This window comes from Cygnus olor, chromosome 2 (genome assembly GCF_009769625.2).
Source record: "Cygnus olor isolate bCygOlo1 chromosome 2, bCygOlo1.pri.v2, whole genome shotgun sequence".
In the NCBI taxonomy this organism is placed as follows: domain Eukaryota; kingdom Metazoa; phylum Chordata; class Aves; order Anseriformes; family Anatidae; genus Cygnus; species Cygnus olor.
Window position 1 is genome coordinate 90,157,847 of NC_049170.1, and position 15,294 is coordinate 90,173,140.

The 15,294-nt window shown below is 42.9% G+C and overlaps 1 protein-coding gene and 1 long non-coding RNA gene across 11 annotated transcripts in view; one reads left to right on the top strand and one right to left on the bottom strand.

Annotated features, from left to right (window-relative positions):
• The window catches only part of FHOD3 (formin homology 2 domain containing 3), a 396,018-nt gene that overhangs the window by 126,503 nt on the left and 254,221 nt on the right, over nt 1–15,294 (top strand). The gene's annotated exons all lie outside the window — the stretch shown is intronic.
• On the bottom strand, nt 1,461–8,331 carry LOC121065835. The gene is made up of 3 exons (XR_005817346.1): nt 8,321–8,331; nt 3,978–3,982; nt 1,461–2,063 (listed from the first exon to the last, which is right to left on the bottom strand). It is a non-coding gene; the product is annotated as an uncharacterized LOC121065835 (long non-coding RNA).

Sequence of the window (15,294 nt, forward strand, 5' to 3'; positions counted from 1 at the left end):
CTAATAAAAGGTTAAGGGTCATTTCTAGAACCAGCCAAGCTCTGCATTCTTTGATTATTAATATTTGAGTGTCTCCCCCATGAAAACCGAAATGTTTGCTTTCTCCTTCTGGGGCCATAGAATCACAGACTCACAGAGTGGCTGAGGTTGGAAGGGACCTTTGGAGATAATCTGGTCCAATCCCCCACCAGGTAGGGTCACCCAGAGCACGTTGCACAGGATGGCATCGAGGCAGGTTATGAACATCTGCCGAGAAGGAGACTCCACAGCCTCCCTGGGCAACCTGGTCCAGTGCTCTGTCACATTCACAGAAAAGAAGGGTTTCCTGATGTTCAGCTGGAACTTTCTGTGCCTCGGTTTGTGCCCATTCCCTCTTGTCCTGTTGCTGGACACCACTGAAAAAAGTCTGGCCCTATCTAGTAGTTAACAAAGCATCTGTCCTCCTCTGCATCGCACATTGCTCAGGGAGAGGTTGGCATCTGGCCAGCTTAGCCGTGAGAGAAGTTTCTCTGGGTTGAATGAAGTTGGCTTGGCTTATCTGGGCCCCATCAGTGGCTGTCAGTGCGACTGGGGGAAAAGGTGAGGGGATGAGCACCGTAGGGTCCCCCTCAAGCAAGATCCCGGTGGCAGAAAGCCCCAGCCATGGCTAGCTGTGGGGCTGCGATCAACTGTGGGCACCTGAGGCCGCTCCCAGTGCTCGGCCCGTACGGATGCATACCAAATACCAAATACTGACTTTGATGTTCCAAGTACAATATTGCAGGCGTTGCCAAACCCCTCTGAAGCAAACAGTCAAGCGATTCCAAGAGAAGCATTGGGACTGGGAAGTGATGACAGTAAGAAATCCAGTCAAATGTTTAATTTAGCGTATTCACGTAAGTCACCCTGAATCCACATTGCTACTGTTCAGTTTAGTGTGTTCACATCTCCCAAAATTTTGTGAGATGCTTGTGCTGACTTTGGAAAAATGGCAGAAATGACGGAAGATATCTAAATATGCTAGAGTAGTTGTGAAAGAATATATGGAAAATATCCTGAGAATCAAAATGAGCTGGATCAGGTAGGAAAAGTTGTAGAAAATAGCTTTTATTTATAGTATTATCTCTGAAGATTCTTACTACCTGGAAGGTAAAGAAGCATTTTAGTTAGAAAAGATAGTATGTTTATTTCAATAATCAGCTTTTACCCACTGACCCTTGGTGTAAGTAAAGGAAAATACACAGGCTGAAAGAGAGAATTGTGTCCTGCTGTGGTCCGATGTGACAAATTTCCATTAATGTTTAAAGGCCTAAATGCAGGTAGGCTTTAGAAGTAGGATGTCAGTGAGCAACACCTGAATCAAAGTGTGGATCGGGAGTTTCGTTCTTGGAGAGCCAGAGGGAAGTTCTCTGGCAGGCTTTTCTGTGCTGTTTAGGAGCAACGTAAATGACTACGTTAGTTCACTTTTTTTAATTATTATTTTTTAAATTTGATGTGCTGTCTAGGATAGGTGTGGAAATTTTGTGGTTTAACCCAGCAGGCAGCTCAGCACCACCCAGCCACTTGCTAACTCTCCCCAGTTGGGTTGGGGGAGAGAATTGCACATGTGAAATTGCAAGAACTCATGAGTGTGAACAAAGACAGCTTACTAGGTAAAGGAAATCCATGCATCCAAGTACTTCATTCACTATTTCCCATGGACAGGCAGCTGTACACCCACTTCCAGGAAAGCAAGGCTCATCACACGTAACAGTTTCTTGGGAAGGCAAACACTATCATTGCTACATTACCATCTCCTTCTTCTATCTCTATCACAGCTTTTACTGCCGAGAATGATGACATGAGAAGAGCTCACACAAGCCTCAACAATTATCAAAAGAATTATTTATTTACACAATGTCTTACAGGCAAGCCTGCAAGACATCCAGTCTGGTGGTTCTGCCCAAGTTAGTGGTGGGCGCGGAGGCTACACCGCACGTAGGGAGCTGCCCGGGCACTCCTGCGATGCTCTTGCCGGGCTCTGACGGTGGACACCAAAGACATGCCAGGGTAGCTCCATGCTTATTCTCTCAGCGGTGGACCCACTTCCATGGGTTCTTGCTCATCTCGTGGTGGATCCACCTCCATGGGTTCTTGCTCATCTCGTGGTGGATCCACGTCCATGGGCTCCTCCCTGTTGGCTGGCAGATGGACATGCCTATGTCCCTGGTTGTTGGCAGGACGATTGGCGGGCCATGGTCCCACACCATTCTTTGTCCAAAAGACATGCCAGGGCCTTGCGTTGGTCGCTGCTGGCTTCAGAGCCGCGCTCTGCGTTCCGCTGGTCACATGGACGCTGGCCATTGCGGTCTTGCCAGAATAGCCATTGGTCGTCCCGGTCTGCTTTGTCTGATGCTGGGGCCTCGCACTGCTCCCTGCTGGCTTCACAGCCACGCTCTGCGTTCCACTGGTCACATGGACGCTGGCCATCGCTTTTGTGAGTAAGCTGATCTTCCTCCTCCTATTCCGTTTTTTCTTCCGATGACGCAGCCTCCTCCTTGGGCCTGAGAACAACACCAGTCTCCTCATTGCTGCACTCAATGATGGGCAGCTACCCGTCTTCCTGCTCTGGCTCCTCTTGCTTCCGAGCATCCTTTGCGCTTGAAAGCCTCGAAGCCTCGCAAGTGGTGGGCCGGCTGCGAGGCTCCTGTATTTATAGGCCCAGAAGGAAAGGCGCGGTGGTGGTGGCTGCTGTGACATAAGCAGGCCGCTGTGATGGCCATTGTGATGGTGGCCCACACCTGTAGCCAAACATGGCCATGTTGCCATGGGAAGGAGCTTCAGCCTGAGGGCGTCCCCCCTCCAGGCCCTAAGGACCTTGGGGGCCTCCAACAGTCGCCCTCTGTTGCGCTGGCCCAGAGGAGGGGAAAGTTGCAAGAGAAGTTGAAAGGCAAAGAATTGTGCCCTGCTGAGAGACACGTTGGTAGTATGCTAATCAGGAACTCCAAAAGCAGGCACTGGTTCGGAAGGCGTCGTGGTGGAAGTGGGCAGGCAGCTAAACCCCACAGAGCTGTTCACTCACTGCACTGCCCTCCATCCCCCGCAGTGGGATAGGGGAGAGAATTGGGAAAAAAAAGAAGATAAAAACTCAAGGGTTGAAATAAAGACAGTTTAATAGGACAGAAAAGGAAGGGACAATAATAAAGTTCATAGTTAAAAAAAAAAAAGTACAAAGGAAGTGATGCCCAATGCAATGGTTCACCTCCTGCTGACCGACGCCCAGCCAGACCCCAAGCAGCGGCCCCACCTCCCTGGCCAACTCCCCCCATATTTATTGCTCAGCACGATGCCGTATGGTCTGGAATATCCCTTTGGCCAGTCTGGGTCACCTGTCCGGGCTCTGTCCCCTCCCAGCTCCTGCTGCACCCCCAGCCTCCTCGCTGGCAGGGCAGAACTAGAAGCCAAAAAGCCCTTGGCTCTGGGTATGCGCTGCTCTGCCACAACTAAACCATCGGGGTGGGATCAGCACTATTGTCACCCCAAATCCAAAACACAGCGTTTTGTGTTCCTCAAGTGAAGAAAATTAACTTTATCCCAGCAAAAGACATGAAGAGCATTTTGCAAACTGGGGACAACAATTTCATTTGTTCATAGAATGCTCGCTAATAAGCGTTTTTCAGGCTGATAGTTCAGTTGTTACCATTGAAGCATAGAATCATAGAATCATTAATGTTGGAAAAGACCTCCAAGATCATCTGTTCCAACCGTGCACCTACCATCAATATCACCGACTAAAACATGTCACTAAGTATCACGGCCAACCTTTCCATAAACACCCCCATGGATGGTGATTTTCCAACGTAAACCTCCCCTGGCACAACTTGAGGCCATTCCCTCTAGTCCTATTGCTAGTTACCTGTGAGAAGAGCCCAACCCCCAGCTCCGCACAACTTCCTTTCAGGTAATTGTAGAGAGCAATAAGGTCTCCCCTGAGCCTCTTCTTCTCCAGACTAAACAACCCCCGCTCCCTCAGTCGCTCCTCATGGGAGTTGGGCTCCAGGCCTTTTACCAGTTTCGTAGCCCTTCTCTGGACATATTCCAGGGCCTCGATGTCCTTCTTGTACTGAGGAGCCCAAAGCTGAACACCATACTTGAGGTGGAGCCTCACCAGAGCAGAATACAGGGGGACGATCACCTCCCTGGTCCTGCTGGCTACACTGTGCTTGATACAAGACAGGATGCCATTGGCCTCTTTGACCACCTGGGCACACTGCTGGCTCATGTTCAGGTGAGCATCAATCAGCACCCCAAGATCCTTTTCATCTGCACAGCTTTTGAGCCGATGTCCCTCAAGCCTGTAGCGCTCCATGAGGTTGTTGTTGCCAAGGTGCAGGACGCGGCCCTTAGCCATGTTGAACCTCATCCCATTGGCCTCTGCCCATCAACCTGTTCTGTCCAGGTCCCTCTGCAGGGCCTTCCTACCCTCCAGCAGATCAACACAACCCCGACTTGGTGTCGTCTGCAAACTTACTGAGGGTGCACTCAATTCCCTCATACAAGTCATCAATAAACATATTAAAAAGGATGGGCTCCAAGACCAGCCCCTGGGGAACACCACTTGTGACCTGTTGCCAGCTGGATTTCAATCCATTCTCCACTACTCTCTAGGCCCGACTGTCCATTTTTAACCCGGCAAAGAGTGTACCTGTCCAAGCCATGGGCTGCCAGCTTCTCCAGGAGAATACTGTGGGAGACCATGTCAAAGGCCTTGCTGAAGTCTAGGTAAACTACATCGACAGCCTTTCCCTCATCCACCAGGCAGCTCACCCGGTCATAGAAGGAGATGAGGCAGGACTTGCCTTTCATGAACCCGTGCTGACTGGGCCTGATGCCCCGGTGGTCCTAGGTTGTTGAGAAGTTGTATCATTGCAACACTAGCTCTTAGAGCTGATTTCGCAGCACTGCTTCAAGCACTGGGTAAATAGCCCAGTTCTTAAAGGAGCCATGTAGAGTGGGGGCGAAGGACTCCATGCTGAACACTTGAAAATCTGGCCATCGTTGACTGCACTGGTTCTTTCTTAGGTTTCAGCAGGTATCAGGGTCAAACGTTTATATATGTGGCAAGGTGTGAGCTCTGCGATCTGTGTTTTCCAGGTAGGAGTTAGTGTCCCCATTCAAACGTAAACTATGCAGACAGCAGCATTCCTTACATTGTATGAGGCATTAATGCGCTCTCCTTTACCGCTTCAGGATAAATACATACCCCAGATTCAAGTTGCAGCAGGCGTTAAAAGATGAAATAGTCACTAAAATCACATTTATTAAGTACGCTCACATACTGTCTGTTGAAGAGTGTGTGAAAATTGAGTTAAAGGATGGTGTTCTCAGGTTTTGGTCTATAAGAAAAATCTCTGCTTCGCCTTGAGACTGGAGGGAAAATGACAGTCTCCTATTGCTGTCTCTGATTTTAGTGTTCTTAGCACTGTTTGTGTTTTTAGTCAAGCTTTGTTATTCCAAGTTACTTTTATTATTCCTTTTTTTGCATGCTCGCCAGAATGTTTTGTTTTGATTTATATTTTATTAAGCAAATGATGGAAGGAATTCGGGTATGCAATAAACCTGCATAAATGAATTTAAGTTTTGCCAGACCAGAATAATGGTAAAGAGAGAATCATTGTTGTTACTTTAGAGAGGCATGGAAGTGTAATTGAGTGAATCTGGTCTATTCAAACCTACGAGTATTGGACTGGGTACCCATGGACCTGGATTAACATTCATAAAATGCTTCCTTCACCATTTCTCATTTTAGGGGACAATGGCCTTCCCCGAGAAGTGTTTTAATCAATGCTGCTTTCCGTTTGGGGTAACAATTATTATTGTTAGCAAGTCAGAGTTTGGACTTCTTGAGAAAACAAGAAATCAATTAAGGCAATAGCAGCTGAATTAGCAAATGAGTACTTCATTGTCTGCAGAAGCCAAAGCTATAAAATCGAAGGGAATTCAGTCTGCATGTCTTCTTTCTTAAGGCACCATGGATTTGTGTGGAATTCTAGTGTTAGAATTGCAAAATTAAAGCAAGTTTTCAAAATCGAGTCTTATTTATTTATGGTGTCTTGATGAGGGCCTCTCAAAATACAGAGTAGTCCGTTTTCTTGAATAGCCTTTTGTTTATGAAATGTTTAGAAATGTATTTAGTGGAGCCTTTTTGTTCATGTTCTACTTTGTTGCCTTATATGGCTCTTTCACAGCTATATGCTAGATTGAAATCTTAGACTATACTTTGGTTGTAAGTAAAAAGGAATGGCTGCTTATCTTTTCTGGAACTGACATGCGGTTCTGTAGCTTAGTGTGTTTTTTTGGAGAAGCTATTAATCTTTTCTATGATTTTTTTTTGTTGTTGTTCCCCTCCATACTTTGCCAGTGGTTTTTCCTAGCCCCAGTGTCGTGTTCAGCTGCTGACATGCAATCCTTGTCCACCTCAGTGGGAGTGAATGGGGTGATGAACCACACGTGCTCTTTGTTTCTTTGATTTTTGTGTTGTTGTGTTTTTTTTTTTTTTCCAGTCATTTTCTTAGTGTAGAAGTTCAGCCTTTTCCTCTGTTACATTTGTATGTTTTAATAAATGCTTTGATTGTTCTGACTTAAAAACTTTGAGGATGATGGTGAGAGGAGTCTTTTAAAAGGGTAGGAGTTTCAAAAGTGTGCTATAGTATAGTATACTGTGTAATATATCAATATACTATAATATGATACAATGCCTGCTCTTGCCAAAGCCTAATGATAATATATAGTCAGTAGCATAGTGACCCCTATAACAACTAAAAAACAACAGAGAGCATACAGCTGATTTTGCAACGTTGCATACTGGAAGACTTTTTTGCCATTTAGGTATGAATGATAGTTCATGCAATTATCATTGTTGAATAATCCTACCTGAGTTATTTTGGTCTTATTTTGGTAATTTAGGTACATAGACTAATCAGAGATCACATGTAAGATGCAACTAAATCTCTTGACGTGTTTTTATGAAGTTTTCTTTTTTTTTTCCAAGTTGCTGCTATCATTAGAATTATCTACTGAAAGGTAAAATCTCATAGGATTAATTTTCTATCATTCTGAGATAAAATCTTGTGCAACTTCAGCTTAGCTGAATTGGAAAGAAGACGCTTCCACCCCATCGCACGTCCAAATTCAGAAAAAAAGTAAATTTTTGCACATTTTAAGTACAGCTCACCTCTCCTAAGCAAAATAGTTTTTGTTCCCATGTTGTATTGCATTAAACTTTTTTTTTATTATTCCTTTTTCATGCCCTCTAGAAAAGGTAGTTCCTTCTTAGGGTTGTTCCTGCAATAATTTTGAATTGAACGCAGTTTGTTCCAGGTGGCTTTTGTCACTACCAAAACCTTGTGAGAAGAATCAGTCTGCAAAACTGCAAGTCATCTTATTCACATCGGGCCTATGCATTCATCTTCTTCCAAGCTCTTTTGTAGTAGGCTCTAGAGTCCTGCCAGACTTGTCCACTCTGTCATGTACTGAAAAAATGAAACAAGCAAACAAACAAAAAAAGCCTTTGATCTAAAAACAAAGGTCAGGAAGGCACAAGTAATCACAATGGGGTGTTCTTGTTTCGGTTGTCTTGACTTCTACCTGCACAGCAAAAGGAGGATGGCCCAAGCTGTGTCCCGGGGTAGCTGGAGCACAGCCTCACCATCCTGATGTGGCCTCAGGGATGCAGCCCTGTCCTTGTGCTGACACAGAAAGCATGAGTGAAAGCCTGGGCCAAGCAGCAGACCCAGAGCTGTAAAATACACTGCAGTGTCTTCCGATATTTGTAAAAACTGTCAGTAGTACTGTCACTCTTACTTCACCCTTTGGCGACGGTACTTTTTCACGTTGTAAGCTCAGTGAAGACCTGTGCAGTGCCTGCCAATGGGTGAAAACAGGATATGAGCGATCACAAAGCCTGGCTCCGTGGCTCAGACTTGTCTGCTGTCTGCCTCCCATCAATGTGATCCATCTGGTGGACAGCAGTGTCATAGAGCAGAACAAGCCAGGGTTGGAAACGGAGTCACTGGACGTGCTGGTGTCCACAGATGCTGCCTCTCTGGAGGATGCATTGCTGCCTCCGTGTTCTCTTGTTCTTCTTGTGCTTTGGTTTTGCCTCAGGTTGAAAGGTGTGGCTTACAGGAAAGGCTATCTAGAGCTAGGATAGGTAGAAAGCACTCAGCTCCCTTCACGCATCTGGCTGCAAAAAAAGAATTCCGCCTCAGAAGTGTCCCTGAGCTTTCTGAAACTCACTGTGTTTTATAGGTGTTACGGACCCTCTTCGTCTAGCAAATGCTTGTGCTGAGAGTTTGCACACAGATGCAGAAGTTGGCACGTTGACCCTAATTAACTGGATCCAGTCCATGGTCTTCACGTCACTTGGCCTTATTAAATGTGTGCATGTGTGAAAATTCCCCATACTAATTCCTCATTCTAACCAGCGTCTAAATATTTCAGACAGAACAAGTAATAAATTAGACTGAGGAACCAGTACTGACTAGTGAGATAAGGGTTAGATTGCCTGTACATGGTGATGAGTGAATTATGATTCACGGGGTGGTGAGACTGTCTTGCTGATGCAAAATGAAGTTGCTGCTAAAGGAAGGAAAAAAAAAAGACATTAAAAAAACTTGTTACAGATAATCAGTGACCAAACAGCTTTTGTGTGTAAAGGTTCTCTCTTGTTATCCATAAGCCCTGTGTATAAACCGAAACAAGCCCTGTGTATAAACCTCCGTATTTGAACCCTAGCAGTTTGGAGAAGAACGACTCACTCAACAGAACACAAAATGAGTAAAAAACGGTGTGGGTTCATTGGGAACAGTTGAGTAATGTTGTCTGGCAGTGCTGGTAGGCTGATGCTATGTTAGGAGAATATTCTGAAAAAGAGAAATAATTTGTAGCTGTGTTCACATCCATATTTTTTATCCTCCCTTGTAATAGAGTAAACAGTAGTTATTACAGAAACGTTGCAGTGTAATGTATCCATCTAGTATGTGCTTTGCCGTAACAAATGATATGTTGCAGGCATTCTGGTTTTGGTCACATAAGTATATGATAATGATTTTCAAATTTAAATTTTATTTTCAAAGTATAATTCAATTAAGGAGCGAGTTTGGCATAGATTGAACAAAAATAATGCACGCATATCTGGTATCTCATTGAAAATGGCTGCTTTGTAGGAGATCCTCAAGAAACCAGGTGTGCGTCTTTTTGGTTGCTAGTGTTTCAGGTTCTGAGGGATGCACCCAAGCAGTAGGTGCACAGCATTTAGTCAACTTCCAGCTGATCACTTTCCTTTCATTTCCTTCCAGTATTAAGAGTCGGTCCTCTCCAAATGTAACACTACAGCCACCTTGATGGGTATCATGCCCAAATGCATGCAATTGCAGTGCTCTGCTGAGCAGTCACACGAAATCTGTTAAATGAATACATTGTTCTCTAGTCCTCCTTGAATATCAGTGCTGTCACATTTAAGACATATTAGTGTTGCACAAGCCTTATTTGCATGACTTCTGTTGTTGTTGTTTTTCGGGCACATTTATTAGACGGTTTTGTATTCTTTTGTTGCCAGGGTTTGAAATGTTTCTGAAGACTGTCATAAAACTCAGAAAAGAGTTTTAGGAGAAGATCTGTAAAATCCTGAGCAAAACAGCAGTATAATTTTGCGGTGCCCTTGTTTGTACTTGCATAACTGTAGGTGTGAAGCTCAATGGGAAGAGTGGCCGAAGTGTTTAGCACTGAGCCGGTACTCCTGTAAGGCTCCGAGTTCAAGCTTCTCTGTGGTGCTGCATGTGCAGAAAGTGGGGTCCAGAGGCTAACAGCAGCTACAATGAAATTTTTCTCCTTCCACACTTTTTTTTTCTCTGTAGCAAGCACGTAGAAACTTCTTGCAAGATAAATGAACTGTGATGGAAAAGGGAAGCTGAATGCTTTCCAGGATTTAAAGAAGAGGTATAGTATTTCTGATTTAAGGAACGCTCTCTGAGAGAGAGAAAAAGGTGTGTTGTGAAAGGTTGTTGACTAAAATACTTCACGTGTGTTCATTCTGCATCGCCTAAAATCCAGGTGCAAGTCTTTTCTCCAATTTGCAGAAGAATCAGGAAGGGTTTCAGCGTAGAGCTCTGCAGTCACCAAGTTAGCAGCATATAGCCTAGAGTGATGGGTCGACAGAGATTATTTGAAGGATGGAAACACCAGCTATATCAATTAAAATGTTTGTTTACTAGCTCTGTAATACTGAGTGACAGGATGGAAAAATCCTATTTGCCCTCATTTGGAAAGCCGTGCCAAGTTCTGCTCGCTCACTGCTGGTGGTGGTGAGGCTGGTGCCCTTGGAAAAGCAGCTCACACTGTCCTCTTTTTTTTTTTTTAAATGTGATTTGTAGCTGCTGCTTGGGGGTAGGAAAGCAGTGACTCCCGACTGTAGCACGTGTCCTTCTAATACTTTGCAAACTTGCAAAACTGTTTGCTACCAGTGATTTGCAAAGGAACCTGAGCTCTGGAATTGTGCTGACTCAGGGGTTTTCTCAGAGTTACTGCAAGAGCACAGCAGGCCAGGCGATGCAGAATCCAGGTTGTCTTGTGCTGCTTCCAAAAGCAATGCCTTTAGAAAAGCTGAGGGAAGCAATCTCTGCGAAATGGAAAAGGACAGTGGGAATGTGTAAAATGTGATTAAACTCAAAATAAGAACATGTTTCAGAAGGAATCACTTGTTTAATTTTTAGCACATGTGGTGGTAACAGTGCTGGTTGTCTGTTCACAGCAGAAAGAATGCTCAGCATCAAACTGACTGACTTCTTTCTGCCTTCCTTTGCTCCTCTCTAGGTTAAAGCAGCAAGGGGAGGACATGGTAAAAGAACTGAGGGGAGACGCTTGGTCCGCTTTCAACCTCGCTTCCCATTTTCAAACCTTCCTACCCCTATGTCACAGTAGTTGCAGGGTTGCTTTTAAGGTTTTGTTGCATCTCACCTCTTGACATGAAACGTGGACAGACTCCCTGGCTGGTGCCTGGGTACTTTCATGTAAGGAAAGTGAGAGTTTATCATTGTTTTAAAGGGAGCAGCTTTAATCATTTGGCTGACTTGCATTCAGAAATCCATACTTCAGTCAACACATATTTTGTTGTCAGAAAAATCAAGTCTTAGTGACTGTGACAAAGCAGCAGACTGTTTCTGCCAGACCTAATTGGAAAAGTAGAAAAGAGGACAGTGAGCATTGCTTGCATGAGTGAATTGACAAGTCATTACAGGGATGAACAGGAATGGATTGGATTCATGGCTTGTTTTAAACTGGTGCAGGATAAGATCCCTCTCCTTTCCTAATTCTTCTTCCTCTTCTTCCTCTTCTTCTTCTTCTTCTTCTTCTTCTTCTTCTTCTTCCCTTTTTTTTTTTTTTTTTACTTAAAATGATAACATTAATAAAAAAAGGTGATAGTTGTACCTCATGCAGGTAAAAATGCAAGACTTGTTCCAAAATATTTTGTGGAACATCTAGGGACCTGAGAGCTTAAAGATGAGACCACGAGTCTTAGATGATGATTACTTGAAATTTCACAATAGCATAGTTTTGTTTCTACACATTGATTTCATTATTTTATAGTTTTGGATGTTTGAGGGGCTTTTTTAATCCCAAACCTTAGAAAATTGGAGCACAGAAGTTTACAAAGACGAGACTAAAAAATAAATAAATAAAACAAAACCACTGATGGTAATATGCATTGTGTGACAGAGGTTGACTGATAAACCAGAGTAAGAGCCTATGATTGCAAACAGATTGTTACTGCAAATAATAATACGCATCATATGTCTGTATATGTCTGTGGTTAACAGCGTGGCTTAGATGCCATGGGAGGTTGTGGTACATGTTTACTGTAAAGAAGGCAATCACTGTTCATATGAATAGAAGATTTCTGACCATACCAGAAACTTTCTGGATGATGAACCTCCAATCCCAAGAATGCATGGATGGGTTTGTTTTCACATCAGGTCTCACAGGGCTGAGAAGAATGATCTTCCATTTCTGATGGAGCTGGAAGTCTTCTAACGTGATGAACTAGCTCATGGAATTCTTTGAACATTTCATGAGCTGACCTCCAAAACATGGCTATCCTTTGTTAGCTTTTGCCACATAACACATTTTTCAAGCAAGGCTGAAGGTGTATTTTAGAAATATAATGGAGTCAGTCTGTGCATTGCCATGAAAAAACACATGTAAGTTCATTCCTGAGTATATCCTTCACCCTCTCTAAAGACAGTGGAAGCTGACACTGTCTATTTTAGGATATATTCTCCAGTTATTCAATGGAAATATGAAATTATTTTAATCATGAGAAAGTTTTGAGACATTTTCATAAGCAGCTGCTGAACAGATGGTAGAATATTAAATGTTGCAATGTACAGATATGTTCTATGAGTTCTGTTGTTCAGCAGTCTTAAAATACTTGTGTTGAAAGGATTTTAAGTGATTTTCAGTCTGATATCTTTCCTTAGGCTGATATTCATCAAAAAATGACTCACTAATTGCCTTCTGAAATTGCTCTTCTGTTGATGTGACTTATCCTGTATTTTTAAGACAAAATATACCAATTTTAATGCTTTAGACATAGAAAGCAGGAATCTTCAAAAACGTGCTACCAGCTCAAGAATTTGGATTGTAGTGTCCTGGAAAACAAGCAAACAAACAAAATAGCTGTTATTGTCTGGCTTCTTGGAAGATATAGTCCACTGTCGAGGAAAAAAAAAATGGATGCCTTCCTTATATCCTGCTGGCTATAGTGCAAGCATAAAAGCATAAAGAGTGGGTTATGGATGCTTTATGAGCAGCTGTGTCACTGCTGCATATGACAGCATTCTTACTGTGGAGCAGTTTTCCTAAAATGAGTTGGAAAACTTCAAAGCTTTCATTGCATCTCCAGTGGAATAACATCTGTATTTAACCATGCCTCTTTGCGTAAGCCCGGTCTTGGACGATGATGTCTGTCCATGGCTCAGAAAAGTTGTGTTTTGGGATCTCCATTACTGTCTGAGCTGCATCTGATTCCAAACAGCTTGATGTTTTTGCTGGAGAATGGAGAAATCGTGGTGGAAACCACAGAGCTGGTTGGGATAGGAGAAGTAGGATGTGTCAAGGTTTGGAATTTAGTTTCCTCTGAGTCAGTCTTTTGAGGTTAATAAGCACTCGTGCTGCCTTCTGTGGGATAGCTTTCTAATCCTTCATTCTGTACTCTTTGTTGACCACAGGGAAACATTGCCTGGAAATAAGGAAAAAAATAATTTTATTATTGGCTAATTGTAGAGTTAGGATACAGCTAAGGATGCAGTAAGTGGTCATGTTGATTCTATTTTCATAATGTTTAGGCTATTTTTTCATTGTTCATTTATTTGTCTAAGAATGATACTAAAAAGTCCACTGCTTTTTATACTGCTAGACTGTGGTGTTATTTTCACAAATGTCTGAGATGTAGAGATTAGTTCTCTCACGGCCATAGGATGTATACATTTGTAAAGACAAGTACAGAACATTCATATACTAACTGGGTAGTTTAACCATTTAAAAAGCATTATCTACATTGCTCAGAAGGCACTTTTCAAGCAGATTTTTATGGGTGCAATCCTTTACTTGAGTTTAAGTAAAAATGACTTTGAAAGGCTAACATTGCAACAAACAAATTAAAATTAAGGGCAACTTTAACATCAAAACCAGTTCTCATCTCTTGGTAATTTGGCATTGGCATAAATGAAGAGCTTTTGGAAGGGATGGAAGCCTTTTTTTTTGCCTCTGAACAGCTCTCAATGTCAACTTTTCTGGTTTTGGCTTTGTGATGAATTTGCTGATCCTCAGAGTCAGTCATAGGATGGCTGCCACACCAGGCTGCTGATTTCATTTATGTTAATATGTTAGAAAAAGCAGAAGGTCAAAGTGATTGTGAGGTCTTTCAAAAGTATAATTGCAGGAAGGAAAAGGTTGGTTTTGCACCTCAAATGCATGTGAAGAAGAAAAGCTAATGCAGACTACGGTTTTGTAGAAGAAAGACACTTTAGGAGTTACAGAAGGCATGGCTAAGTCTGATGTATGGGCAGGGAGATTAGATTTATAAACCGCAAGGCAACAGTAATAGTTGTTCATGTTTAAGTTGCAATTTGAGATTTTTCTGCTTATTTTCTTTAGGGTGCTGGCAAAATAAGAATTTTACACAAATACTTGGCTCAAATTATTTTGCTTTATTCTCTTGTGGGTCTCGGAGTAGATACTTGAATTGAACAAACTATTTGGCCCCTGAAGCTATTATACGACAGACTGCTAACATATCTGCTAATCTGAAATACAGTAAGCACGTAACTGAAGTGTTTATTGCCATTACAAATATGTTCTTGAATCTTTTTTGGAAAGAATAACCTTCGAGTGATTGCAGTCTTTGTTTCTTTAAGGTTTAATTTTCCTTTTTTCCTCCTCTTTTCCCTCCCCTCAGGATGCCTTGCTGTAAGGCTATCTGTGAATTCTTGCTTTGGCAGTGACTTGTCAGTTATTCTTCTTTGCAAAACTGCACAGACACAGCAAAAAATTATTCAGCTCCTACCAAGAGGGTTTGCAAGAAAACTCTTGGTCCTAGGTTGCTCTTGAACCGTCTTGGGTGTCGGAGGAAAAGGCAGAAGGTTGCCTTGCTCCGTCTCCTCTCGTGACCGGTTTTCTGAGCAGGCGCCTGCCTACAGCTTTTGGAAAACTTTAGCTGATACAGTGCATGTAATAAGGTTGGTAAATGAGAGATCCTTAAATTTCCTAAGATAACTGCCGCCATGGTTTGTCAAGACATTATTTTAGTGCGAGGCTTTTAGTCATCTTAAGGCATGAATCCTTCAACTCTTCGTTAATGGGCTGAGACTTGTGCTGCAGAGCCCTGCGGTTTTGGGTAATCTCATCAACAAGCCAAGCTGGGGCTCAGTATTTGCTGCCCTGTGTTTCTTGGTGGCTGTAATAGATTTGTCCAATGCAAGAGGATTGTTTGTGCACGAGGTTCTTTGGTGGGGTGCTTTTAGTAAGCCTTGGAAATTCACAATTCCTGATCTTCTCCTTGCTCTGCCCCATCTCCCCCACCACCCCTGCTGTTTTGTCATTCTCACATCAGCCAGTTTTTAGATTGAGTTTCCATATTCTGGTCCACAATGGTAATTTTAATATACTTTTGAGTCTTTGTTTCTGGTTCACAAAGTTTGCCTGTATCCTTTTTCACATGAGAACAAGAGTGGTCTACTACATTGATTTTTACATTGTAAGGGAATTAGATTAACTCTT